Source organism: Vulpes vulpes, chromosome 10 (genome assembly GCF_048418805.1).
Source record: "Vulpes vulpes isolate BD-2025 chromosome 10, VulVul3, whole genome shotgun sequence".
NCBI classification, from domain to species: Eukaryota; Metazoa; Chordata; class Mammalia; order Carnivora; family Canidae; genus Vulpes; species Vulpes vulpes.
The window spans coordinates 75,519,587-75,545,663 of record NC_132789.1 but is presented as its reverse complement, the minus strand read 5'-3'; the positions used below and the strand labels follow the sequence as shown (position 1 = coordinate 75,545,663).

The following is a 26,077-nucleotide window of genomic DNA, read 5'->3' as shown; positions in this document are numbered from 1 at the left end:
TCTTACAGACTTCTTGTGGATTAAATGAAGTGTATTAAATGAAGTTTTTAGTATGTTTTGTGTTTCATAAAGTGTCTGACACATACACATTGGTTACCAAGATGAAGTTACACGCTGAAAAAGGGGAGAGTTGGTAAAGATAATTCAAAGTAGATTTACATCAGGGTTTGACTTCCATTGTACTGCATTAGCTATTTATAGAGAATTTGCTTTTTTAGTTAGTTTTTAGGCTGGCCACATTATTTTAGTCTTCCCTTTAGTCTTAGTCTGTCCAGGCTGCTCTCCCGGGATACCGTACACTGGGGACTTATGAACAGTAGAAATCTATTTCTCAGGGTTGTGGAGGCTGGGAAGTCGAAGGTGAAGATTATGTCAGATTCCGTGTCTGGCGGGAGCCCTCTTTCTGGTTCATAGATGGTTGTCTTCTCCCTGTATCTTCCCTTGGTGAGAGGGATAAGGGAGCCCCTGGGCCTCTTTTATAAGGGTAAGACTCTCAGGACCTAATCACCTCCCAAAGTCCCCAACTCTTAATACCATCACATTGGGTGGTAGGATTTAATATATGAGTGTTGGCAGGGACACATTCTGTCTGTAGCACCCTAGGTGCTGTTGGATTGTGATCTGGTTCTCAATTGCTGCAGAACTAACCATGTACAATTTAGTGGTTTAAAATGACAATTTCATTATGCTTCCAGATTTTGTGGGTAGAGAATTCAACTGGGGGGCTGCAGAGATTGTGTGCTTCTTCTCCACAATATCTGGTGCCTCAGATGGGAAGACTTGAATAGGAAAGGACCATGTAGAAGGTGAGGAGCTTGAATCATCTAGAGATGTTTTACTTACATGGCTGGTGCCTGGGCTGGGACAACATGAAGGGTGGGCTTGGCTGGGGCCATTATCTGGAACACCTACATTTGGCCTCCTGGTGGGGTGTCGGCTTGTTACAGCATAGTGAGCTGTTTCCAAGAGAGAGCATTCAGACAGTCAACAATGCAAGGGCACCAGGGGAAGCCACATGACCTGTCCTGGCCTAGTGTCAGAAGTCACAAAGCGGTCACTTTTGCTGCATTCTTTTTGATGTAAGTGAGTCACCAAGGCTAGCCCAGATTTCAGGGGTGGGGGTGGGAATGAGTCTCCACTTCACCATGGCAAAGGGCCAGGTCCTACTGCAGAAGAGCATGTGGGATGGGAGATGTTGTCGAAGACTCTCAGGAAAATGTAGTTTCCTGGTCTGGAAGGGTGGAGTGGGTTAAGCACATTTCAGCCTGGAATTGAAAGTTTGGTTCATGTAAAGATGTTTCGGATGTGTCATCAACTGAGAAAAGCAGATTAGAGAACAGCATATACAGTATGATTCCATTTACAAAAAATAAGCACAGCTGTATCTCTGCATGTATGCATAGATATGTGGATCATGCACAGGTATGTGCATGTAGAGGATAGGATGTATCAAGATCACAAAAAATTAGGTATGCTAGAAATGTGATGAAATTCTATTTTAAAATTCAATTTATGACTACTATTGCCAATTTATACACCTAGATTTCCATGCCCTGCCTATTCTTCTTGAAATAGAAAACGGTACTTAGCTGATTCCAATGAATACAACTGGCTTCAGTGGTTTCTCAGTCATTCATTCTTAAAGTCCTGACATAATATTGTTTCCTCTCTGTTATTCCTATTGTCCCCCTGGAATTGATGCTAAGCCTTGGGGAGTGTTAAATGATAAACTGAGGCTTATTAAGCATTTTTTGAGCAAATATTGATCCCAGTTGGGGGCAGTAGCCGGACAATTGGCTGTTGCATACTGGGGATCAGTCCTGCATTTAGGAAGGAAGAAGGAAGAGATGGTGTCTATATAAAGAAAACAAAATATGTTCTAGAAACTTCTGGCAGATTTTTGCTCACATGCTATTGCCTAGTAGTGTGTCACATGGCCATACTTTACTGCAAGATAAAGGCTGGGAATATGGCACCTGAACCAATTTGAGGTTGCATAAATAAGAAAGTAAGTGGAGGATGGACTGAGTCACAGCTAGTGGAATCTGTTGCAGGGCCTATGTATCTGCTATACTCTGTGCTGGGCCTGACTTCCTTTTTTGACTCTCCTCACATTTTTCAGCTCAGAGGGTCTTAACTCGTCAGGGAATTGGGAGGTAGAGTAGGAAAGAGACCAGTAAAAACTGTTTTCAACTATTTGCATATTCTTTCCAGTGGTTTCTGTCTTACACTGCAACTTGGTATTAAAAGAAAAAGAACATACACATGGCGTGTTCTCTTTAGTACCTCTGCTAAAAATGTCTAAAGCATTGGGTCCCCACCTACCCAGCTGAGGGTGGGGAGTAACAAACAGAAAGCAAAGCAATTAATATTTTAGAAATGATCCTGTTACATATATACAGGAAAGAGAGTGATGGACATCTGGATGGTGAGAAAATTGCATTTTTTTTCTCATTTTCTGTTTGTTTTAAAGTTTTTGTTTATTTATTTGAGGGTGAGAGAAACAGAAAGAACACAAGCAAGAAGAAGGGGCAGGGGGAGGGGGAGAGACAGACCCCCTGGCTGAGCAGGCAGCCTGATTGAGGTGGAGCAGGACTAGGACCCAGGATCATGGCAGCCACTTAACTGATTGAGCCTCCCAGGTGCTCTGCTCATTTTCGTTTTATCTGTGTTTCTAAATTTTATACTATAAAGTATGATTTATAAAATTATTATTATTTTTGATCCATGCAGTTCTCATGTAGAAAATCAAGGTTTAAAAAATATCAAATAGGGGTGCCTTGGTGGCTCAGTTTGCTAGGCATCTGACTCTCAGTTTTGGCCTGGGTTGTGATCTCAAGGGCAAGGGTTGTGAGATCAAGCCCCATATTGCCAGACTCCGTGCTCAGCAGGCAGTCTGCTTGAGATTCTATCTCTTCCTTTACCTTTGCTGCCTCCCCACACCGTGCTCTCTCTCTCTCAAAAAATAAATAAATAAAAATACATCTTAAAAAAATAATTCCAGCATATAATTTTAATTACTGTAATATAATAGCACTCAATTAAATATTAGTATATATTGCCAATGGGATGCTTAGGGAGTTTATTTATTATTATTATTTTAAAATTTTATTTATTTATTCATGAGAGACACAGAGAGAGAGGCAGAGACACAGGCAGAGGGAGAAGCAGGTTCCTCACAGGGACTCCAAGGCAGAACTCGATCCCAGCACCCTGGGATCATGCCCTGAGCAGATGCTCAACCGCTGAACCACCCAGGGTCCTTATTATGATTTTTTAATAGACTTTATTTTTTAAAGCAATTTTGGGTTCATAGCAAAATTGAGTGGAAAGTACAGAGAATACATAAATTTGCTTTTCCCTGTCCCCCATCCTTCCTCACATGTATGTTCTCCCCGACTATCAACCTCCAGTGGCAGAGGGTACATCTGTTACGACTGATGAGCCTACACAGACACATCACTATCATCCAAAGTCCACAGTTTACCTTATGGTTCACTCTTGCTAACTTTAGGGTTACCTTCTCTATGTTTGGAAAAATGTGATGGTATGTACGCACCACTACAGCCCTATAGTGAGTACCTTCATTGTAGGGAGTGTAGGCAAAAGAGTGGAAGTATAATCCATTTGAGTCTTTGATTAATTTTATCAGAGGCTGGTTGAGTCATTGGAGGATGAGTAAATGCTGGTTTAATTCAGAAGCAGCCCCTGGTTTAGATTAGCTTAGGTTGGTGGATTTTAACTTGTGAACTTCTGAGTCATTCATTCCAGGCTAGAAGAGTCCTAGGTGCCTGGCCTGGAGCAATTGGTTTGCTCTGGGCTAGAAATTTGGATCCTAGTCGAGATGACAAATCTGGTTCAGGCTGACTTGGTGTCTGAGGGAGGGGAGGTGGGAATGCTGTTTTTCTTGGTGGTCTCATAGCAGTTGTTCAGCCCGAGTGTATTCTCATTGCTAGGCTGACATTCCCATCCAGCGTTATCCATGAGAGCATGCTTGCTATTGCTGGACAACCGGACACAGACAGAAAACGAAGATTCCCTTAGAGGTGCCAGTCTCCTTGGAAATTAATGAGATTATTAGGAGAGCTTTAGAAAGGAGAATGTGTATATGTGTATGTCTTTGTGGTTTTGATTTTGTGTTTTAAACCAAGTTGTAATATTCGAAAAGTTTACATAAAGGGAGAATTCAAGGAAGCTTCCAGACTGTAGAAATCAGTACAATAGTAGGATGTAAGCCATAGAAATCATCTAGGAGTGAAACTTTTCAGAGAGGAAAAACCAGGTGATGTGTTTTACTTAAATCGATCTATGATTCAGTATATTTTTTTCTAGGAACTTAAGACCCACCTGCCAAAACAAAACATAAATAGCATTTTGATTTCCAAAGGTTTATGTTCATCAGTTGTTTAAGTTTCAATAATGAAGAGGGTAGAAACATTTTTATTCTCATAAAAATCAATTGCAAGAAATTATATTAAAATGATTTCCTTGCAGTTTGTTAATATTTTTCTCATATCAAATTTCTGAAAATGTGAAAACAATCCAAGTTTTTATTGTCTCAGTACCAAAGGAATAGTATTTTGAATAAGTCTACTGAATCTATACAGAGTTCTAAATTTTTGATAATGGTCTAACATTAAGTAATTCAAATATTTTTAAATACTCATGCACTTCAATTGTTTATTTATTTGAGAGAGAGAGAGAGTGTGTATGTATGAGCACAAGGGGAGAGCAGAGAGAGAGGGAGATGGACAAGCAGCTTGGGACTTGATCCCACGACCCTGAGATCATGACCTGAACCGAAATAAGAGTCATGGATGCTTAACCAACTGAGTCACCCAGGCACCCCAATACTGCACATCCTACATGAGCAGCATTATGAAAACATAAAGTTGAATGAGACAGTTGTTTATAGTGTCAGTGTTTATAGTGTCAGTGTTTATACTGTAGGCCCCATGGGGAAATTTCATTGAGATTCCTTGTGCCTTTATTAACTGCAAGAGAGCCCCTCTGTTTTCCAGCAGGGCAAGGACTGTCCCCTTTCCACTGTGTTGTAGCAATGGTATAGTTTTAACCTCATTTTTTTTTTTTTTTAGTTTTGTTGAAAGAGGTTCATAAAACATGACTCTGAGAGAAGGGTACACATGGCTTGTGTCAAGTTTGGAAAATGGAAATTATTTTCTTTTGGCAGATAAATGCCAACTTCTCCCGATGCCCAGTAACTCCAGTGTCTCATCATGAGGACAGAATAAAAAAATGTAAATTTTTTTTCCCTACAAGATCATTCTGGCCTATTCTCACAGTAGGTTATTGGTGGGAAGTCTTGTATGAAGAGTTGTGAATAATGGAACTGATGTCAACATAATGGTCAGACTTTAAGAGGGAGGTAAAGACCTTCATTAGGTTAAGCGTTACTAGAATTTAAAAGAGGTTATAAATCAAGTACATTATTTCAAAAAATTTAGAACTGCTTAGATGCCAGCTCTCAGCTGGCTAGGTGAGTCATTTCATTTATCTTTCATCAATAAGGAATATGGCTCTGAACCAAGACCATTAACACACAGCACAGAGCCACCATTACACAAGAAGAGAATTCTGTACCAATCATTTGTGTATCACTGTGTTCTAATGCTCACTTCTGAAAAGAGAAAAAAAGAGATCGGTGATAGTGACTCTTGGACTGTTCACTATTTCCTAAATGAAGTCCATGCCATCTTCAAGGATTTTAATGACAAGTTGCTGATGTAAGTGAATTTATTTTGGCAATCTGATCTTGCAGCTCTGATTGGCTGCCAGACCTGTAAGCCTGGCCAGGAGAAAATGCTTCAGGGTATTATTGAGTGTTTGAGGCTCGTTGTTTGCTTTTTTCTATGACTTGATTTTTCTCATTGGTAAAATAGAGATAATAAAGTGGTTGTGGAAAGATTAAGTGAGATAATGCAGGAAAAGCACTGTGGAAGAGATTGCTATGTCTGCCTGGATTATTTCCTCTTCTTTCTGGACACAGGCCTGGACCAAATTTTCCAGTCTCATGCAGTTAAATGTGGTCGTATGTTGAATTTTGCCTGACAGAATTGGGCAGAGGTGAGCACTTGCAGGCCTGTTCCATAAAAAAAAATCTCCCAGGGACCATCTTCAGTATTAATTTCTTCTTCTGGATAGAGACATGCCCCAGGGTTGACCTGTTAAAGATGTGAAGTCACAAGAAGCAGCCCCAGTCCCTAGATCATTGATGGAGGATGATTGCCCCACCATTTACACTTGCATTGATCTGTAATGTGAATGAGGAATAAACTTTATTATACGATTCTGAGATCTAAGGATTTATGTGTTATAGAAGCTACTGTTTAGGTTAAGTAAGTCCAGTGTCTACCTGCTTGCCTGATAGTGAGGAATCAGTAAAAGGGCAGGTGAAAAATGAAAAGAGAGACTTACTTTTTCTGTCTTGCATCACACCACTCTCTTTTTTTTTTTAATTTTTATTTATTTATGATAGTCACAGAGTGAGAGAGAGAGAGAGAGAGAGAGAGAGAGAGAGAGGGGCAGAGACATAGGCAGAGGGAGAAGCAGGCTCCGTGCACCGGGAGCCCGACGTGGGATTCGATCCTGGGTGTCCAGGATCGCGCCCTGGGGCAAAGGCAGGCGCCAAACCACTGCGCCACCCAGGAATCCCCACACCACTCTCTTAATCTGAGTAAAGCTGACTCTGGATTTTAATCTAAGCCACTACATTTTGATCATGAAGCTCATCCTAGCTCTGATAAATCCATGAACATGTATTCCTGGTACATAAGTAAATTGGACCTGGATTTAGAAATAGAGTTATGGGAGTCACCATCCTTTGATGATGTTTGAAGGCCCAGTGGTGGGTAATATCTCTCAGAGAGCAGAAGCAAGAACAGGAGGAACCCTGAAGTATCCTGAGGAGCTACATTATTTATGGAAAGAAAAAGAGCTGGAGGGGGGGGAGGAGAAAAAATAGTGAGTATGGCACCATGAAAGCCCAGGGAAGATAGATAGATAAAAAGAGAGAGAGGTTTTCCAGGGTAGGGCAGGGGTAGAGGATTGAGCCAACTGTACTCTCTAGTTCATGGCATACTATGAAAAGCTCCTTAGTCTATGTAAGACCATACTCTGTATTTATTCCTTTAGTCCTCATGACTATGTGGGAAACTATTCTTATATATTTGAAAAAATGTATATCAATGCTTCGTGTGTATATTTTTAGTTTGTATAAATGATGTGTTAGAGATATCTTTCCATAGCTTAGCTTTCTCACCAAGCATCATGTTGTAAAATCCACTCATGTCTGCTACGACATATATACATCTAACCAATAGATTTTAATGGGTGTAAATACTCCGTGATGTACATTGTTAGAGGGAGAGCTTTTTTTTTTTTTTTAAAAGATCTTATTTATTCATGAGAGACACACACACAGAGAGAGAGAGAGGCAGAGACACAGAGACACAGGCAGAGGGAGAAGCAGGCTCCATGCTGGGACCACCCTGGGCCAAAGGCAGGTGCTAAACTGCTGAGCCACCCAGGAATTCCCAGAGGGAGAGCTTTTTAAGAAGGCAAGAGCATTTGACAGATGTGGCAGAGAAAGTCAATAAGAAAGGCTAAAAAAAAAAAAAGGCTAAAAATTGGGGGATTTGGCAGTGTGGAGACTGCTGGGGCAGTTTCCTTGGGAGGGTAGGGGCAGAAGCCAGAGCATGGGTGGACTGAGGAGTGTTTGAGAGGAGAGCAGATAGAGACAGTTTAAGTATAGACAGCCTTTGGGAGAAAGGAAGAAGCAAGGGGATGAAGAATCAAGAAAGGGTTTGGAATTTTTAAGCTTTTGTTGTCCTGTAGAAAAATTAGAAAGTTCAGGTGAACAAGATGAAAAATAACAAAATTGGGAAGTGTATTGGTTTCCCAGAGCTACCATAACAAATTGCCACAAACTGGGTGCCTTAACACAACAGAAATTTATTTACATGGTTCTGGAGGATAGTGGTCTGAAGTCAAGATGCTGGTAGGGCCATGCTCTGCCTTGAAGGCTCTAGGGGAGGATCCTTCCCTGCCTCATTTTAGCTTCCAGGAGTTTCTGGCAATCTTTGCAATTCCTTGGTTTGTAGATACATTCCTCCAATTTTTGCCTGTGTCTCACATGGTGCTCTCTCTGTGTGTCTCCTCTGGGTCTCTGTTTTCTCTTATAAGGACACCAGTCATTCGATTAGGTCTCACCCTAATCCAGGATAATCTAGTCTTAATTTTACTAGATGTAATTTAACTAATTACATGTGCAAAGACCCTGTTTCCAAATAAGGTCATATTCTGAGGTTCCAAGTAGACATGAATTTGGCAGGTGAGGGGGGCACTAATTAACCTGGTACAAGAGGGTTGTGTTTCCTATTTTTCTCCTTCTCTTTTCTTTCTTTATGATGAGGATGCAATTTGAGCCTGTTTATAGATTAATTGGAAGAGTTAGGAGAAAAGAAGTTGGAAATAAGGGGAAAATCACAATACTATGTGGATCAAGGTCCCAGCAGAGCAGGGAAACATGGAAACACCTACTGGTGAAGGGGATGGGTAAAAGGGCCCAGAAGGGTAGAAGGCCTGCCTGATTTCCAATAGCCCTGCCCAGCCTCTGGCTCCCAGCCTACTCAGAATCACTCTCCTCAAGTGCTCACTAGTGCTCACAAGTGCTCACTCTCCACAAGTGCTCAGTTTTATCAAAGGCTGTCATGTAGGGGACGTGGAACATGCCTGGAGAGGGATCAAATGCAGGGCTGTGGGGGGAGTTCACTAGAAGGACACATAAGTCCTACCTTGCTTGCTTCTAACTTGCAGGAATTTCAGGAAAACAAATGACTTTATTTTCCTACAGATGTTGAAGATCTTTTTTTTCTTCCTCAAAAACTGGACAAACCAAAGAAACTCCTAAATTCTCTATGGTTCAGTAGAAGGTAGTAAGCTCTGTCAGTTCCCAGCATTTAAACTTGGAAGTAAGTTCAGCTAGTAAGTTTTTGTTTGCTTATGAATAAACAACCCTTTAAATAAAGCATACTGGTTTTGGTAATTTTAAATATTTTTATTTAAAAAAGGCTTTTTTTTTCCTGCTAGGCTTTAGAATTACTACATGCATTTCAACTATTCTATGAATTTCTGTCAACTCTGGGGCTCTAAGTCTACCCCCCCTTTTTTTAAAGATTTATTTATTTATTTATTTATTTATTTATTTATGATAGACAGAGAGAGAGAGAGAGAGAGGCAGAGACACAGGAGGAGGGAGAAGCAGGCTCCATGCCGGGAGTCTGACGCGGGACTCGATCCCGGGACTCCAGGATCGCGCCCTGGGCCAAAGGCAGGAGCCAAACCGCTGAGCCACCCAGAGATCCCCAGTCTACCCTTTTTTAAAAAATTTCTTTTTATTGGAGTTCAATTTGCCAACATATAGCATAACACCCAGCGCTCATCCCATCTAGTGCCCCTTTTAAAACCAGTGGGTTTATTCCTACTAAGGGGCAGGGCCGAGAGACTGTGGAAATATCCTTCTTACGGTAGAAGACCATCCATATGGTTCTGCCCAGACTCTAGCATGTGATGCTTGCTAGTTAGCCCTTGTGTATTTGTTCACACTTTTTAGAGGTTAAGTATCAGGAAACTAAACTCAAACTCTAACCTCTTAGAGAGTTTATTGGCTTATGTCACTGCAAAGTCTGGATGTAGAATGGCCTTCCAGGTTAGTTTGATCTAGGAGCTCAAAGACACCCAGGACTTACTTAGTTCATTACAAAAAAATTTTAAGTAAACTCTACCCCCAGTGTGGGCCTCAATTTCTAGGACCCTGAGATTGAAAGTTGCATGCTCTGCTGACTGGGCCAGACAGGTGACCTAGTCATTCTCTTTTTGCCTCCTACCATCTTCTCCCTCCCTCCCTCCCTCCCTCCCTCCCTCCCTCCCTCCTTCCCTCCCTCCCTCCCTTTCTTCCTTCCTTCCTTCCTTCCTTCCTTCCTTCCTTCCTTCCTTCCTTCCTTCCTTCCTCCCTTTCTTGTAAGCTCTATGCCCAAAGTGGGGCTTAAACTCACCACCCAGAGATCAAGAATTGCATGCTTAACTGACTGAGCCAGCCATGTCAGAGAAAAATACATTTCCTCCTCCAAATATCAAAGAAAACGCTGGGCTTCATTTTGCTCAAACCAGTAATGCACCCATCAGTTGCTGTGATCAGAGTAATGCCACTGAGGATAGATCTCTGAGGTAAAAGATGATTGGCTCAGATTTTTTGGGCCTGGAACTAAAGGGTTATCAGTTCTACCTGTAGCTAAGCATAGAGGAGCAGCTCTGGGTACTTTTAGGAACAGGAGAATGGGGAAATGAATTTTAGGTCATCAATTCAACAATTGCCCACCTTACTTTGCTTCTTTATCCTCTGCTAACCACAGTTTCTTGGCTCCTCTTCTTTCAGTTGGAAGGTCCTAAACTTGGTTTATAATTCCCATGCCCTGTCCCACTCCCCACCAACCCTTATTCTATTCATATACAAGGTCTGTACTTCGAAGGATGGTTCTATGAAAGACAGAAATTTCCCTGAAACTCATTGCTTCCCACCTGAAGCAATGGGTCATGCTAAAAAGCCCTTTCTAGAGTATCGAGAGCAAAGACCAGATGAATAATAAGATCTAGGAGTCAGAGCCTGCTGGAAACATGACATTGTCAGGATGAAACCAGTATTTGGTCAGCATGGTTCTAGCCCAGTATAGATAAGATGTACAGTAAAAACAGGATAATAGGACTTGTGACCCTGGGCATGCCATCAAAGGTAAAGCTTCCTGGATGATGGGAGGCCTAGGACCTCTACTATCTAAAGTGCATCCCTGGTCAGGGATGTGATGTGCTGCTTACAAAGGACTCGTTGGCCCCTATAGCTGACAGTGCAGGGAGAACCAAGGGCAGGACACAGGAGTTCAGGGCCTTGAAAACAAGAGAGTAAAAACAATCAAGATTTCCCCAGCTAGATGGGACAAAGAGCATCTCCCATCGAGTGCTATGAGCTTCCGTCATTCACAAAATATTTAGTGAATTCTGACCGTGTGCTAGGGGCTTTGCTGGCTCTGGAGCTACAATGGTACACAAATTGTCCCTGTTCACATGGAGACTACAGCAGGTGAGGGCATGTATTGGTCAAGTTTCTTTTGGCTTTAGGAAATGAAATGTCCTTGTAGGCTTGTTGGAAGAATGCTAGAGGTTCTTAGAGAATTCACAGGGACTAAGATCGCTTGGGACCCCCTCACCACCTAGAGGGTAACCTCCTTCTCTGAGAGTGCTCTTGTTAGTAGAAGGGGTTTCTGTGTCCAGTCTCTGTGGGTATCACTTCCTGGTTCCTGAAAGGAGAATCTGTTTGGTTCGCCCTGAGCAAATCAACTATGGTTCAGGTCCCAAGATTGTGAGGTACAGGAAGGGTTGTCGGAGTCCTGCCCTATCTGTTGAGTGTGGTTTCCAGGGAAGGGCAGAATGCCATGCACTTGGAAGATCCCTGTGGATAGGGAGGTAGATGAGCAAGGGCAATTGTGGCCCAGTGTTACCAGTGTAAGGGGTGTAAGTTACCAGTGTAAGGCTGTGTAAGGGGAAGCATGAAGTTATGTGGGAGCGTACCAGTCAAGAGTCTTTGGGAGGCAAGGTTTGGAAAACCAACTTGGGCAAAGAGGGAATTTATTAAAAAAAGATTTTATTTATTTGTTTGAGAGAGGGAGAGCAAGGGAGGAACAGAAGGGGGGGGAAGAATTCCAAGCAGACTCCTCACTAGGCATGGAGCTTGAAGTGAGGCTCAATCTCACAACTGAGATGGTGACCTGAGTAGAAGCAAGAGTCAGATACTTGACCGACTTAGTTGCCCCAAAGGGGAATTTACTGGAAAGCTCACAGTGAGAAGGGTGAAGGGCAGGTGGTATCAGTGATCACTAGACCAGGGACCAGAATGTTACTAGGTATTTTGTTTCTCAATCTCTCAGCCCCACTTCACTTTGTTGTCAGATTCTTTCTCTCAGCAAAGCTTTCTTTCTTTCTTCAAAAAAAAAAAAAAAAAAAAGATTTTAGGGATCCCTGAATGGCTCAGTGGTTTAGTGTCTGCCTTTGGCCCAGGGCATGAGTCCTGGGATCAAATCTGCGCATGGGCTCTGTGCATGGAGCCTGCTTCTCTGCTTCTCCCTCTGCCCGTGTCTCTGCCTCTCTCTCTCTCCGGGAGCCTGATGCAGGACTCGATCCAAGGACCCCAGGATCATGACCTGAGCCAAAGGCAGACCCTCAACTACTGAGCCACTCAGGCACCCCAAGTTGGCTCTATTAAATGTGGAAGGGGACCACACAAAGATATCAGGACCAGGAGGTGAGAGTCATGGGAGGCTGCCCCAGAGCTATCTTAGGCTATTCTATTCCCCATAACACATCCTGCAGAACTGGGATGTTGAACATTGATACATGGAGATGGGGATCTGCAGTCAAGTCAGTTTGAGAAAGGATATGTTAAGCCAAGTTAAACAAGTTCCTTTCCTGCAGCGTTTTCACTCAGCCGTTAGTACATTGATACCTGCTTTGAGGCCCTGCTTTCAGGGAGTAGGGTAAATAACGCCAAAATTTCTCATTCTTAATTTTTTCCTCTAATGGGCCCTTCTCCCCTTCCCCACCCCATCCTCACTTTCTTCCCTGCAAAAGCTTATCAGAGTGCTGCCTGTCTCCTGTTAAAAATGTACATTTCTGGGGGCACAAGGCTAGCTCAGTTGGAAGAGTGTGCGACTCTTGATCTTGGGGTTGTGACTTTGAGCACCACATTGGGTGTAGAAATTACTGAAAAAAAAAAAATAAACTTAAAAAAAATGTGCACTTAGGGCACCTGGGTGGTGTAGTTGGTTAAGCATCCAACTCTTGGTTTTGGCTCAGGTTGTGTCTGGGTCTTGAGATGGAGCCCACATAGGACTCTGCAGTCAATGCAAGGTCAGCTGGAGTTTCCCTCTCTCCCCCTCCTTTTGCCCCTCCCCCACCACATTCACTCTCTTTCTAAAATAAATAAATCTTTTTTTTAGTGTTTTTTTATTTTTAAATTATTTTTATTTATTTATTTTTTTTAAAGATTTTTTATTTATTTTATTCAGGAAAGACACACAGAGAGAGAGAAAGAGAGAGGAGAGAGAGAGAGGCAGAGGGAGAAGCAGGCTCCATGCAGGGAGCACGATGTGGGACTCGATCCCGGGCCCCCGGGATCACACCCTGGGCTGAAGGCGGCACTAAACCGTTGAGCCACCCAGGCTGCCCTATTTTTTATTTTTTTAGAGGATTTTATTTATTTATTCATGAGAGACACACACACACAGAGGCAGAGACATAGGCAGAGGGAGAAGCAGGCTCAATGCAGGGAGCCTGATGTGGGACTCAATCCCAGGACTCCAGGATCAGGCCCTGGGCTGAAGGCAGTGCTAAACCGCTGAGCCACCCGGGCTGCCCTAAAATAAATAAATCTTTAAAAAACATATGTTTCTGGCAAAGCGATATTTTCCTTTGGAGCTGCTTGTCCTTGACCCTCCAAAGCCTTCCTATTCATTTGGCAATTCACATCATTGCCAACTGGGCAATGATTAAAACTGGGAATGATTAAAAAGTAAAGGAAGATGTTTTCTTGTGAGGTGAATGGTCAATCTCTAAGGAAATTCTACAAATAAGTCTCACAAAACTCCCTTTGTTGGCAATAGTGTTGGGTGATAGTTATATAGTGGCCAATACTTTTTGAAGGCCAGCAACCATTTGAATGTGAAAATTTAGGTTGCTTCTTTAAGATATATTTGTTGGTGGAAATACAAGGTGTGGGTTAGTAACATCTTGTAACTTAGAGGTTTTGGCAGTAAATACTGAAACTTTCAGTTTTGGGACCTTCTCTAACCTCCTCTTGTCTAAGTGGGTTTTGTTGTTGTTGTTTCTTCTGTTTAGGTTATTTGTCATGGCAATAACCCAATTTATTTGAAGTGTTTTAATCACATTTCTCTCAGCTGGTTATACCATCTTGAATTATTTAACTTGGTATAAACACTAAGGTATGTATATGAAAGCTCCTACACCATATGTTTTATGGAAATGTGCTTATTTAGATGTTTCCAGGCATAGCATCTGCTCTTATGCATCTTTTATAATATTTTGCATGGAGCTCATATAATAATTGATCTTCACCATCTGATACTTTTTCATTAAAGAGAGTTTCCTATGCTTTTGATAAATGGTCATTCTTAATATTTTGGAGCAAAAGAGGATCTAAATTAAAAATAAGAAGTGGTCAATAAAAGAGGCTTTCCTGAGGTCTTTAATTTTCATTATCTGCTGCCTACTTTTTAGAAAGAGCTGATATCTGTGCATTTAGAAGAGTAAGCTCATCTGAACATTATCTTAAATGGAAAAACCCAAGTTTATTCAACCTGTTATTCCCATGGAAGTCTAGGTCCATAAAGGCTGCTGAGAATAAATTCTCCTTTCTATCCTTCTGTGGACTGAAAATTTGGGCTTACTCTGGGTTCCTGCTGACAGTGTTCTGAGGTAGCCTGGTCTTCCTGCCCAAAATGGAGTTTCACAAATATCCAGTGTTACCTAATGGCCTCTTTTAAATTGCAAATCCACCTTAAGATTCTTTGGTTTTCTCTATGGAGAGAAGACTTAATAAATAAATCTCCAAATTCAATCCCACAAAGACCTGTATGTGCACAGCTACTAATTTCAGAAAACAATGAATCATGCAATAAGCTACATCTACCTTCTTGAAATAGCATTTGAAACAACCTATTATTAATTACATTTCGTGAGTTCCCCAAACCAGAAAATCGGCTCTATCTAGAGGAACTTCTTGATTTACCAAAATATACATTGGTTCGAATGCAGTAAAGGAAATGCAACCATCTTGACTATAAAATCTCCTGCTTTTAAAAAGTAGGAGAGGTCCCCGAGGGCCTCCAGGTCTCCATAGGGAGGTTGGCAAACCACTAGCAGGGTGCAGGATGATTTTAGGTGGTACATGGATAAACCTTCAAAAAACAATATAATTATCATTTACTCATTGTAGTGGGTCGAATAATGTCTTTTCTCAAAATTGGTGTCTTTGTCAAAATTGGTGTCACCCAGAACCTCAGAGTGTGACCTTATTTGGAAATATGGTCTTTGCAGATGTAGCTAATTAAGGCTCTTTAGATGAAATAATCCTCGGGTTAGGGTGGGCCTTGAATCTAATCACTGGTGTCTCTATAAGAGAAAGAAGAAGGAGGAATACCCCGCGGGCTTAGTCCCTTGGGCATCTGCCTTCTGCTCAGTTATGATTCTGGGGTCCTGGGAGTCCTGGGTCAGGCTCTCTGCTCAGAGCCTCCTTCTCCCTGTTCCTCTGCCTGCTTGTGCTCTCTCTCTCTGTCAAATAAATAAATAATATCTTAAAAATAAAAGGAAGAGAAAAGAGGAGATTGGACACAGACATATGGAGAAAAAGTTCATGTGAATATGGAGATAGAGATTGGAGTGATGTGTCTACAAGCCAAGGAACATCAAGAAGCCAAGAGAGGGGTATGGGATAATTTCTCCCTCAAAAACTACAGAAGTGGGGATCCCTGGATGGCTCAGCAGTTTAGAGCCTGCCTTCGGCCCAGGGTGTGATCCTGGAGTCCTGGGATTGAGTCCCACGTCAGGTTTCTGCATGGAGCCTGCTTCTCCCTCTGCCTGTGTCTCTGCCTCTGTTTCTCTGTGTCTTTTGTGAATAAATGAATAACATCTTAAAAAAAAAAAAAAAAAAAAAAAGAAACTCCAGAAGTAACAGACCCTAGGGACACACTTATTTTGATCTTCTGGTCTCCTGAACTATGAAAGAATACATTTTTGTTGTTTTAACTCACCCACTTCATCATAATTTGTTATGGTAAACTTAGGAAATGAATACATTTTAAGAAATGCATTACACAATATATACATGGTGTGTAAAGCCTGTGATTTCACAGCTGGTACTGTTCAGACTAGTATTCTCTAAATTTATTTAGGTAGCAAAACATGCATTGATTTAAAAAAAAAAAAAAGTAAAATTTAGGACGCAGGAAGATATTGCAAAGCTGGGGTGGCCAGCATGTGGATGGAGGACCAGTTTGGGAGGCACTGCTATTGCTGCCCATAGGCCACTTCCATCTGGAGGGGGCATTGTGGAGATACGGGTCAACTCTCATCTTCGCCCTTAATCAACTCTGTGACTTTGTTTACCCAAAGTTTTGTATTTTACCAAAATACAAAAAATGGCCTCAAGAAGACCCACCTTCCTCAGCAGTAAAATGGGGACAATAATAAATACCAAAGCTTATGTAGGGATTATGAATTCCTTTTCCTTCAGCCTTGAAATACTGAAAGCTTAGTTATCCAAACCAATTCCATTAAGTGTGAAGGTGGGGAGCTCCTGGCATCTGGGTTGATCTCTAAAAGAACATTTTGTAATCAGTGCCCTCAAAAGTGAGTTGCAGGGCTGAGCAATATTGGAAGTGAATTGTGGTTTAGCAGTAGGAACTGATGCAAGTCACCCTTGATGAGTCATAGCCAGTCAAGTTTCTGTTATTTCTGGGTCTTCTGTGTTTTAACCAGTTTTGATGGCTTTTGTTTCTCCCTCTTTTCAACTCTATCCTCCTGGAATTCGCAAAGCAAGGAAGAGAACTCTAGATGGAATGTGACATATCTTAGATACAGGAACATATGTATTTCAGAAAGGTCAGAGGTGTTTTGTAAATTTGATGCAAAACCCTGGAAATACACTTAGGATGGTTTCCTAAGCAGACTTGGCTGGAATTAGCAAAGTGGATTGCAGTGGAAATGACACAGCTGACATCTGCTATGTGCTCACCAATGGGTAGACACTGTGTTCAATGGTATCTCATTCAATCAGTCCCAAAATCTCTGAGGCAGGTATTGCTATTAAATTTCTTATTTTACAGATGGGAAAACTGAAGCATGGAGAAGTTAAGTAACTTGTCTGAGATCACATAAAGATGAACTTGTTCAAGATCATCACACAAGGTAGTTTGCCTTGGGAATCTGCTCTCTTAACCTCCTTATTATATGGTAGGAAAGCTTAATAAATGGAGAAATACAGGAAGGGGAAGAATGCCCCTAAATTGTGCAAGACATAGCATTTGGTCTTTGGAGTCAGGCAGGTCTTATTACAACCCTGGCTCTGCTACTTAGCAACTATTTGACTTAATACCTAAACTCTAGGAACCTCAGATTTTGCATCTGTCAAGTGGATGCAGTAATATCTACATCATAGCATTCCTGCGGGAATTAAATAAAATGTTGTCTATCCAATACACGGTGGGATGTGGGGGAAATAAATAGCCTGGATCGTACCAAGAATTTCTTCAGAGGTGACTTCCCTCATCCTCACAACAACACTTTGAGGTAGATATTCTTATTATCACTCCTGTTGTACAGATAGGAAAGTTAAGGTTTGGAGACATATCAAACAACTTTTCTAACATTACACTCAGCATGTGGCGGAGCCAGAATTAAAATTTAGGAAGTATGGTTCCACAGTGCAAGCTCTCACCTGCTTCCTTCTGCATGTGAAAAAGACCTGGGAATTGGAGTTAAGTAGAAGCTCGAGGAGATTCTATAAGTACAGCAGCGGGAGAAAAAGCCAGTTCACGTTCAGGGTACATGCATGCAAAAAGAGGACTCAGTGTGTACGATATATTCTCTGTTGTTTAGATGGCACCTACAGTAGTGTGTTCAAGTTTGGATGATGCTTTTTAACAGGTACTAAAAAAACTGGAAATGACTATGATGATGAAAATAGTGGTTGAAAATTATCTCAAGTGAGAAACAGCTGAAAATGTTTGGGTTTGGTAAAAATGCACAAAGGGGTCAGGAAGCTAGATGTGTTTGGGTCCAGCAGGCTGACTGTAGCTTGGTATAATCACTATGGGTCCTGACTCTGTACCCAGACTTGCAAGTTCAAGGATCCTACTGTACTAATAATGAATATTCAGAGTTGCTCATATACTTGACAATTGACTCACACTAACCAAACCTCTAAGAGACTGCTGCATATGTCAGAATGTTAACTAACTGCTTCAAATAGGAACATAAGCACCCAGAAGATCTTATACATGTATTAGCTGATCAGAGCACCTTTTTGTTTTAAGGGGGGGTTTATATTGTTTTGTCAGAATCTGTATAACACTCTGGTAAGCTAACTTGTTAGCCTGAAAGGAGGGTAAAATTGCAAGCCCTTAAGATTTTTTGACTCAGGATGGTGGTTGAGAGTTGATGTCTCATTATTTTATTAACTGAACTTATTCATATGAACAATATTCCATATGTGCTTCTGAACATCTGTATCTTGTCTGCAAATTGTTTTGATTCTTTACTTGTTTTTCAGTTGGGTTGTTTTTAATTGGGTGGTAGATTTCTATTGTTTTTCCTTTTCCTACAGTGTAAAGGATTTTTTAAAATGATGTGTAACATTAGACAAAATTATTTAAAGTCAGTACATTTTTATTTAAGGAATTTTTACATATTGTGATTCCTTCCAATGGCCCATCAGGTTCAGAATAGTTTCTCAAAAGCTTGAGTCAGGGATCCCTGGGTGGCATAGCGGCTTGGTGCCTGCCTTTGGCCCAGGGCGCTGATCCTGGAGGCCCGGGATCGAATCCCACATCAGGCTCCCGGTGCATGGAGCCTGCTTCTCCCTCTGCCTATGTCTCTGCGCCTCTCTCTCTCTCTGTGTGTGACCATCATAAATAATAAAAAAAAAAAATAAAATAAAGCTTGAGTCAGGGTTTATCTTCCGGGTAGGTCTTTTAAAAAGAATCTGTGCTTAATTCACTGTCCTGTGTTCAGTGTATATATATATATATATATACATATTATATATGAATTTAATATAATGATTATATATTACATTTATATATTATATAACATAATATATTTTATATATTATAAATAACATACAATTATATATTAATATATAATAATTATTAATATAATCATATTATATATTATATATTATATATTATATAATTAAATATTATATAATTATTATTGTATAATATAATATATTATATAATATATTTTATATATATATATATATATTAGTTGGGCTTTTTTTATCTTCACTTAAATATGGAACTACTGATGACATACTTCAAACATTTCCCCACCTAGAATCTTTGAGACCTGATTTCTTCAAGTGAATTGCTTTAGGGTCACTTTTAGGACCACAGATCCAATGAATAATTCTGTGAGTAAAGCAAAACCACATAGTTACTCTATGAGACATTTTCAACGATATGGCACCTTTTCTGCAGGAAAAGCCCTGTGCAGATAGACCTCAGCTATCTATTGGGTTGTTTCTAATTGATTGATAGGTTCTTTATATAAATGTATGTGTATATAAAAATATTAATCCATGTTTAGATAATTCAGATAAAATGAGATATAGATGTTATACATCATAAAATAATGAGGTATCAAAAAATAATGAGGTATCAAATTTTGTTATATCAATTGCAATATTGCCTGTCATAATTCACTTGCTTTTGACTTTCTATTTATTTTATTTCCAGTATAGTTAACATACCATATTGCGTTAGTTTCAGGTGTATAATATAGTGATTCAACAACTCTATACATTACTCAGTGCTCACCATATGTGTGCTCTGTAATCCCCTTCACCTGTCTCACCCATGCCCCACCTTCTCCCCTCCGGGAACCATCGGTTTGTTCTCTAGGGTTAAGTGACTTTCTTTATATTTCTTCTTCCATACCCCATGATGTATCTGGGTTTGTTTGTTTGTTTGTTTTTGTGTTTATTTATTTATTTATTTATTTATTTATTTATTTATTTTTAAGATTTTATCTATTTATTCATGAAATTCAGAGAGAGAGAGAGAGAGAGAGAGGCAGAGACATAGGCAGAGGGAGAAGCAGGCTCCATGCAGGGAGCCCGACATGGGACTCAATCCTGGGACTCCAGGATCATGCTCTGGGCTGAAGGTGGCACTAAATTGCTGAGCCACCCAGGCTGCCATGGGATTTTGATTAAAATTGCATCACATGTATTATTTAATTTGGGGAGCATTAATATCTGTATAATATTGAACCGTTTTATCTAGGAATATCTTTTATGGCTTTCATTAAAATTATATAGTTATCTTCAATAAATTTCATACTTTTAAGTTTTTTAATGTAATTCAGGGTTTCATTGGAATTGAATTATAGCACTCTTCTATATTACATTAGTCTTGCTGATTATGGAAAAGCTGTAGATTTTCATGTTAATTTTGTTTCTACCTTTCTGAAAATTATAATTAGTCCGTGGAGATATTATTGATTGCCTTGGATTTTCTGGGCATATATCTACCTTGCCAATGTATTTATAAATATTTCGTGTTTATTTCTTTTTTCTGATCTTTTTGTATTGACCAGTAACTCTAGGGCAAAATTATTGACTATATAAAAGTAGGCATCGTTATATCTTGCTCCTGACTTTTATGGAGATGTGGTATTTTACTCTTCAGGATAGTTTACAGATACCTTACTTTTCAGAATGATATTTGAAAATTGGCAAAATGTTGATAATTGTTGAAGATGAGTGATAGGTACACAGAGCTCATTATTCTTTCTGTGTGTATATGTTAGAAATTTCCATAATAAAGAATTAAATGAAAAAAAACAGAGTTGAATTTGAAAAAAAAAAGGAGGGATCCCTGGGTGGCGCAGCGGTTTGGCGCCTGCCTTTGGCCCAGGGCGCGATCCTGGAGACCCGGGATCGAATCCCACGTCGGGCCCCCGGTGCATGGAGCCTGCTTCTCCCTCTGCCTGTGTCTCTGCCTCTCTCTATCTCTCTGTGACTATCATAAATAAATAAAAATTAAAAAAAAAAGGATTGTTTTAAGTTTTTGGTGGAAAACCCTTTTTAATTTAAGGAAGTAGCTTTCTTTCCTAGCGTATTGTAAATTTTCTCTTTGGGATGGGTATAGAATATGTATCTTCGAAAAACTATTTTTGAAAGAAAAACTGTGACAGGGCCTACCTATCTCAAAAGGCCAAGGAAAAGTATGAGAATCTCAATATAAAAAATTGAGAACTCATTCACCAAATAGATTGGCTTCTCTCTTTTCATCTACTGACAGTTTTCAATAAAAAGTAGAAGTGCCTCTAGGGCCCTAGCACATTGCTGAAAAAACAGAAGAGACTAAATAAATAATGTATCATTGTTAGAGGATTTTTGGAGGAGAGAGATGTAGGTCATGGTAGCTGTATTGTACGACCCAGGTCCTCTCTCAGGACTGAAGGATTTACCCCCACAGCTGCCTGGATTATAGTTGGCTGACACTCTTCAGCTGCCAGTCCTTTCCAGGAATTGCCCGTGGCTGAAAAGAACCACGTTGTTCAAGCTTCTGCTCCATTCCCAGGAGCAGCTGTATCCAATGACTGGCCTGCGTGAGGCTGTAAAATCCCAGTTTCCTTGCCCAATGGAGAACAGGTTGAAAGGGCTTTCCCAGCTTCCCATTGAACTCCATGCTGGGTAGCTGAGGGTTGCCAGATAAAATAAATGTAGTTGGCCAGTTAACTTTCAATTTTGGACAAACAGCAATTTTTTGGAATCAGTATGTCCTAAATATTGCATGGGGCACATTGCTGCTAAAATTCTTTTTGCTGTTTATCTGAAATTCAAAGTTAACTATGTGTTTATTTGCTAAATCTGGCAGCCCAGTGAGGCATGGCGGCCTGACTTCTCCTGTGAGCCTGCTTCTTTCCCTTATTCCACAGCTGTTGATTCTCAAGAGCACTCCCCAACCAACTCCCGGCATGAAATGGTTGTCTCAGAGTCTACTTTCTCAGTAACCAGCCTGCAATAGAGAATTAACATAAAACACCTTTTCTGGCCCTGCCCCGCCTTCAGAACCAATTGAGAGATTGGCACGTGAGTCCAAACGACAGAGATCTCTTTAGGTTGATTATTGAAGAGTGGAGACTGGAGAACGGGGCTAAGTCTGAGGGCCTACCGGGTTTCCTGAAGTGTCATATACTCAGAGCGCCTCACCGAGCCGGCTCTGTAGCTGGTCCTGTCACCTGTTCACCAATTAGGTAAGTCATTCCTCACCTACTGGGGGGAAGGGGGGGCAAGCCAGGACTGTTAGCTCTTGCTACCATGCCTCTACATGAAATATGAAGCCAAGGGAAAGAGGCCTCTCAGTAAACATGGCTTTTGTGCAGGATAAAAGCGGCCGTGTTCCAATGGTCGGTGCAAATGATCGTTTATGAACCTGATGCAAAATAGGCTGAGACCTTCGAAAGTATGAGTTCTGTGTCCTTTGCCTCCTCTGACTTTTCTCCTCTAAGTGAGGGATTTCCTCAGGACTTAACCCTCGTCTCTCTTTTTGATCTGTGTGATCTGCTTTGTCAAGCTAGGTAGCCTTCACGTAATGCTTTCAGACGCTTCACACGTGCTTCGCCCCCTTCTCCCAAGCTTCATTGGGTTCAGTATCCCACAGTTTCATCCCCTACCCCTCAGTTTTCTGGAAATATCTCAAATACGGTATGTTTTGCTTCTGTCCCATTCTTGCTTGGGTGGGAACAGATTCTCACTCAGGTTGCCAAGCAGTGAGGAATCTGTTGTGAGGAGAACGCATATGGGAACCCGAGGAAGCAAACATCGAGGCTTCAGGAGCAGCAGGGACTGGAGGATGGGACAAGACATGAGTGGCATTTGTTTTTTAAATTTTCAACGCACCTGTTTCTTGAATACTCCCCATGTGCTGGGCCAGGAAGGAATCCCAAAACACCCAGTGAAGGACCTCGGCTGTAGCTGAGTGATTCACTCTTAAAGGGCCTCACTTTCTGTGTGTCTCGCTTCCATCTGTGGTAACTGCTGGCTTAGGTTCTCCCCTCTGTCTCACAGCTACAGTGTCTCTTCATTTTACTTGTGCTTTATGGTTCTTCTCAAGGTTATGACTCTTCTTGGCATCCTTTCAGGGTCACCTACATGTAACGGCCTCATTTTCTTGTGTGTATGTGGGTGTTTTCCCCCCAGACTCCTGAGACAAGTAATTTGAATGGCTATGCTCAGGGCTGCTCATAGGTCCCTGATCAGCCTATAAGTGGGCGGCCCCTGGGTCAGACGCTGACATCAGTCTAACCAGTTATGGCTAGAGGGATAATGTGGTCCCTGAGGACTGCTCCTTTACCTCCTCTTGCAAGCCCTGCCTCAGGGTAAGCGCAATGATCAGTGTGGGTCCTTCTCTTCCCTAAAAGGAAGCTCTGACTCTTCCCTTTTGTTAAAGGAACAACCATTCTTGCTTTCCAGTTAGTTTGGAAACATGGGTCTCATATTTGAATCTATTTTTCTCTTGATTTCCAACCTTGTACCTGCCAAACCCTACTGATTCTTTATAGAGTGTCAGCCAGCTCAGGTTTCTATACCCAAATACTGCAGACTGGATGGCTTAAACCACAGAAACCTACTTCTTATGGTTCTGGAGGCTGGAGAGTCAAAGATCAAGATGCCAGCATAGAAGGTCAGGTCCTGATGAAGGCTGTCTCCCTTGCTTTGTGGATGGCCACCTTCTCACTGTCCTTATAAGGTAGAGAGAGTGCAAGCTCTCTGGTGGCTCCCCATCGTGAGGGCCTCACCCTTGTTTTTTTTTTTTTTTTTTTTTTTTTTTTTTTTTTTTTTTTTTTTTAGGGCCTCACCCTTGTAATCTCATCTAATACTTATTACCTTCCCAAAGGTCCCATCTCCCAATACCATTCCTTTGGGCCTTAGGCTTTAATGTATGAATTTTGGGGGACACAAACATTTAGTCCACAACTTGGGCTATTATCTGTTCTCTTGTCTTCTTTCTCACCATAACTGTTCAAATCCAGAAACTCCGTATATCTTTCTTTGACCCTTACAATAACCTCCTAACGTATTTTTCCCTATTCTTCTGATTTCATGTCCTGCTTCTAGACTTTCTTAAAGTTCATCTCTTATCCCTTTGCTGCTCAAATAACTTTAATAGCTCCCTGCAGTTAATTGAATAAAGTTCAAATGCCTTCACTCGGTATTCAAGGCCCTTCATGAGGTAGGCCAATGGGTGTTTTTAATATGTCTTCCATATCATTTTTTTCATGTTTTCTATCTTTGAGTCTGTGTTTCTTAAAGTGTAGTCCTCAGGACAGCTGACCCAGATTTACTTGGATGTTGCTGAAGGTAGTTTATTTTATTTTTTAAAATTTTTATTTATTTATGATAGTCACACAGAGAGAGACAGAGAGAGAGGCAGAGATACAGGCAGAGGGAGAAGCAGGCTCCATGCACCGGGAGCCCGACGTGGGATTCGATCCCGGGTCTCCAGGATCACGCCCTGGGCCGAAGGCAGGCACCAAACCGCTGCACCACCTAGGGATCCCTGAAGGTCGTTTCTTAAGAGCTTCCCTACAAACAGTGAATGATACCTCTGTGATGTCTCAGTACAGGAATCTATTTTGAAAACAGGAATCCCTGATGATTCTTATATGCTACTAAACTTCAGGAGTGTACCCAGTGTAGTCAGTGAGGAATAGGAGAGTGCTCATTTTTGTGGATACTCTGGGAGAGGTCAGGAGTGGTTTTTATATGGTGTAAGTAGGGATTAGGCTTCTCTGGTGGTTTCACCATCATTAAAAATGGCCAGTTCATTCTATGCATCAAATTGCTGGTGATTCTAATTTTTTTTTTTTTAAGATTTATTTATGAGAGAGATTGAGAGCACAAGCAGGAGAAGGGGCAGAGGAAGAGGGAGAAGCAGACTCCTCACTGAGCTGAGAGCCAGACACAGGGCCTGATCCCAGGACCCTGGGATGATAACCTCAGCTGAAAGCAGACACTTAACTGACTGAGCCACCCAGGCCACTCTGATTCTAATTCTTGAAAGCAATGATTTTCTTTCTTTTCTTAAGGCAGTGATTTTTCAAGCCGTGCTCCATGGAACACTCAGAGTCCCCACAGAAAGTGATGGGTACCTTAGTAGATGGGCTTCATGACTTCCTTTTGTCTACTTTCACTGAAATAATTCCAGTTTTATCTGTGTTACATTTTCAAGTTTTTTTTTTTAATATTTATTTATTCATGAGAGACACACAGAGAGAGGCAGAGACACAGGCAGAGGGAGAAGCAGGCTCCCTGCAGAGAGCCCGATGTGGGACTTGATTCCAGGACCCTGGGATCATGACCTGAACCAAAAGCAGACACTCAACCACTGAGCCACCCAGGTGCCCACATTTTCAAGTTCTAAGATTATATTTGGTTTTTGTCTTTTTTGGGGGGTGAGGGGGTTTGCTATTTATTTATGACAAATATTACACATCCGTGATCCTGTGTAGGAAACAATGCTGTTGGCCAGTCAGAGGATGCTGTCATCCAACTTACCCAGTCTTCTAATGGCCCCACAGATAGTATAGACTTTAAACTGGCTATTAAATCTGCCTGTCATCTTCTTAACCTTGGCCACATTCATCTGCATGGATGTGTGGTTCTTGGTACCCATGGTTGCTAGCAGAGTGTTTCTGCAGCAGAGACAGGCCCACAGCCTCCCTGGCCTCATTCTGCATGTTGAAGGCATGCCTGCTGCCACTGCCATGAGTAGAAGCACAGAAAGAAAAGTAAGATATGGTTGGAAGAAGTGTTCTGTTTTAAGATTTTCTAAGTGTCTCTGTTCTGGGGTTTCCTTCTTTTCTTTTTTTGGGGGGTGGTATTTAAATTCAAGTTAGTTAACATATTGTGTATTATTAATTTCAGGTTAGAATTTAGTGACTCATTAGTTGCATATAACACCCAGTTCTGTTCTAGTTTTAACCATATCTTTTACTCTTCCAACTTTGGAGAAAAAAACCATTTGAGAAATAAATGCAGTAGTTAGATGGAGATTTAAAAAAAAATCAGCTTTATAATTAATGATGCTCAACTGGGGTTTAGAGCCTGGATCTGTGGCAACAATCAGGTTTTCCAAGATTATTTTTCCAAGACTCAACTTTAGGACAACTCACCCACAGGACTAATACCTTTCTCTGATAGTCC

General features: G+C 41.1%; 1 pseudogene; it reads right to left on the bottom strand.

The window, feature by feature from the left end:
- Nucleotides 1–3,858: 3,858 nt before the first annotated feature.
- On the bottom strand, nucleotides 3,859–25,611 carry LOC140594108 (small ribosomal subunit protein eS21-like; annotated as a pseudogene).
- Between the last annotated feature and the right edge of the window lie 466 nt (nucleotides 25,612–26,077).